This window comes from Chionomys nivalis, chromosome 6, assembly GCF_950005125.1.
Source record: "Chionomys nivalis chromosome 6, mChiNiv1.1, whole genome shotgun sequence".
Lineage (NCBI taxonomy): Eukaryota > Metazoa > Chordata > Mammalia > Rodentia > Cricetidae > Chionomys > Chionomys nivalis.
In genome coordinates, this window is record NC_080091.1 from 12,894,852 (window position 1) to 12,898,888 (window position 4,037).

Sequence of the window (4,037 nt, forward strand, 5' to 3'; positions counted from 1 at the left end):
CCTTTTCATTTAGTCATTGACAGGTTATTCAGTTTCTTTTCTCCTTTCTCCTTTGCATATATTTTGTACATACCAATCTGAACAAGGACAGAAAAGTAGCCATAAGGGGCTGGGGAGCGGGGAGCTCAGGGATAGAGCACATTAGCATGTTTGAAGCCCTGGGTTCAATCTCCAGTACCAAAACTAAAGAGCCGGATGTTGGGGTTTATGCCTTTGCTCCCAGCACTAAGCAGGTAGATGCAGAGGGATCCCTACATGGCCAATTCTGCACCAACCTGGGCTGCAAAGTGAGAACCTAATTAAAAAGTCAAAACGAGACTACTCCTGAAAAACAGTACTTTGATAAAAGCTATACTAAGAAAAGACTTATGGCCAGGTCTAGTGGCATATACTTTATAATCCCAACACTTGTGAAATGAACATGGGAAAATCAGAAGTTCAAGGTCATCTTCTGCTAAATAGTGAGCTTGAAGCCATCCTGGGCTGCAGGAGACCTTGTCTCAGAAATAAGTAAATTCCTTAATGGCTGAGTGAGGAAGTTTAGTGCTAAAGCCTCTGCCTACTATATGTAAGACCCTAAGTCCATTTCGAGAACAGTGGTTCTCAACCTTGTTTATGCTGCCTTTGGGGATCGAATGAGTCTTTCACAGGGGTCACCTGCAACCATCGGAAAACACAGATGATTACGTTACAGTTCATGAGAGTAGCAAAATTACAGTTATGAAGTAACAACAAAAATAATTTTATGGTTGGGTGTAACAAGTCTTTTTCTGTCCCACCAGCCAGCTCCCAAATTACGACATGGAGACTTCCTAATTATAAAAGCTTCGCCCATAGACTTGTTCCTAACTAGCTCTTACAACTTAAATTAACCCATTTATATTAATCTACATTCTATCACATGGCATTACCTCTCTTCCATCTTGCACCTTCTGTTTCCTCTCCAGGATTCCTAGTGTCTCTTGCACGTCTAGATTCCTTTTCCTTTCTCTCCTCAGAAATCCTAGCTATGCCCCTGTCTAGCTGTTGGCTGTTCAGCTTTTTTATTACAACAATCACAGCAATACATTTTTCACACAGTATACAAATATCCATCAGTTGGGATCAGCATAAATGAACTGTTATGAAGGGTCACAACATTAGGAAGGTTGAGAAGCACTGCGGCTGGGAACTGGGGGTGCAGTTCATTGGGGCACTGCCTGGCATGCACTCGATCCCGGATCTCATCTCTAACACAGGAAAAGAAAAAAGATAAATGGCTAGACATAGTAACACAGAGACTTAACCCCAGCATGGAGAAGGTGGAGGCAGGGACTCTGTGTTCAACCACACCTTCTCTAGTTTATTATAAATTATATCAGAAAGAAAAGTTATTCCTACATAGCATAGAATGCCCTAGGTAACCAAAAATAACCAAATTCAGCACCTTTGAATATTCTACAATTCAATTTAGTTCTTACACTTAGCTTCTTGGACTTAGCATCAAATGTCATAAGTAAAGGATTCAACCTCACAGGGCTGCCTGCCCCCACATCAAATGCTACTTGCAAGTACTGGGGTATTTCTTTCTTTCTTTGTTTGTTTTTTACTTATTTTTATTTATATGTATATGTGTGAACCTATTTGCCTATAAGTGCACCACATGGGTGCAATACCCATGGAGGCCAGAAGATGACTCTGGAACTGGAATTATAGACAGTTGTGAGCTACCTGATGTGGGTGCCGGGAACTGAACCCAGGCCCTCTACAAGAATAGTAAATGCTCTTAACCACTGAGCCATCTCTCCAGTCCCTGAATTCTAATACCTTCAATCAGCCAGCTGTAAATTATAAATTCTCAAGACCTGCTACTCAATCTCAAAAGTTTGCCAGAATGGCTCACAGAACTCTGGTAAATACTTGGTTTACCAGTTATATAGAAGACAGTACTGATACAGTCAAGTGAAAGAGATAAATAAGGCAAGGAAGTTGGGGCAGGGTTCAACTTCCACACCCTAGCTATACTGTCTCAGTTTACTAACCTGGGCACCCTTCAAATCTCAAGAGTTCAAAAGTATATATGGTATCACTGCCTGGAGGGTCAGGCTCCAGCAGCACAGGACTCAAAGGGAATCCACAGAGTTGCTCTTTTATGACTCCTCTATCTGAGGTGGTTAAGGGGAAAAGACACACACACTTTTGATGGTTTCCTTCAGACCTTTATTCTTCCTTTGCATTCTCTATTCTTTATTTTCCTGGTGATTTCCTTCTCTTATTCTTGATATTTTCCTTCTAGTTTTATCTTTATATAGAAGACAGTCAGGTGAAAGAGATAAATAAGGCAAGGATATTTTCCTTTTAACTCATTCTTGTCTTCCTTCTAACTCATTTTAACTCTCTCTCTCTCTCTCTCTATTCTTTTCCTTACAACTTATATACCCCAGGAAATCTTTCAGGCAATATAAAAATTACAATGTGGCTACATTTTGTTTTTAAGTGAATGATTACGATGAGTATAAGTAAAAATGTCCTGTTTTCCATATCCTTTACATGAGTAAACATTTGATGTATTACAGGTGAAAAACAAATCCCAAGAACCCACATACACTAACACCCGAGCAACTTGTTACAGATTAACAATGTGTAAGCAAGCAAGAAATTCTTTTACTGGCAAGCTGCATTTTGCAGTTACAGAGAAAGTACAATCACTTGATTACTTATCTTGAACGATAATCTTATAAGAAATCTTAAAGGAATCACAAATCTAAACTTATATGGATGAAAGAGAGTCAGTCAGCTCTACTTTAGGGTACATACCCACTCATCAAAAGGTTTTTTATATCAGGAGGTTAAGGGCAGAGATGGGTATAAGGAATTACTCACCACCTGTGGTCATGAACCAATCCTAGCAAGAAAAGCATGTCAGCTAGTGATAATTTGGCTGCTTGGTTCTTGATCCCTGACCTTAAGGAGTTCCTCACTCAACTATTTGCCTTTTAAAACTCTAGATTGTCATTGTCTTCTTAGGTTTTTCATCTCAAAGCTATTTAACAAACACATCTTAGATTAACTTTCAGTTATTTTCAAAGCTGTTTCAGCTATGATACACTCCAAACCCTGTGAACACATCTCCAGACATTAAAAGAATTCAGACAGCTGGGTTACTGGGACTCAATTGTTTTGTTTTGTTTGGCTTTTCGAGATTCGGTTTGTCTGTGGAACAGTCCTGCCTGTCCTGGAACTCGCTTTGTAGACCAGGCAAGCCTTGGTCTGCACTTACAGACATGCACCACCACTGCCCGACCACAGTTGTTTTTCTTTTCTTTTTTTTTTTTTTTTACTTGATATTTATTGGGCTCTACATTTTTCTCTGCTCCCCTCCCTGCCTTTCCCCTCCCCCTTCAACCCTCTCCCAAGGTCCCCATGCTCCTAATTTACTCAGGAGATCTTGTCTTTTTCCACTTCACATGTAGATTAGCTCTATGTAAGTCTCTCTTAGTGTCCTCATTGTTGTCTAAGTTCTTTGGGATTGTGGTTTGTAGGCTGGCTTTCTTTGCTTTATGTTTAAAAACCACCTATGAGTGAGTACATACGATAATTGTCTTTCTGTGTCTGGGTTACCTCACTCAAAATAATGTTTTTTAGCTCCAGCCATTTTCCTGCAACATTCAAGATGTTATTTTTTTCTGCTTTGTAGTACTCCATTGTATAAATGTACCACATTTTCCTTATCCATTCTTCAGTCCAGGGGCGTTTAGGTTGTTTCCAGGTTCTGGCTATGACAAACAAAGCTGTTATGAACAGAGTTGAGCACATGTCCTTGTGGCACAATTGAGCATCCTTTGGATATATACCCAAAAGTGGTATTACTGGGTCTTGAGAAAGGTTGTTTCCTGATTTTCTGAGAAATCGCCACACTGACATCCAAGGAGTTGTACCAGCTTGCATTCCCACCAGCAATGCAGAAGTGTTCCCTTTTCCCCACAACCTCTCCAGCATAAGTTGTCACCAGTGTTTTTGATCTTGGCCATTCTTACAGGTGTAAGATGGACTCTCAG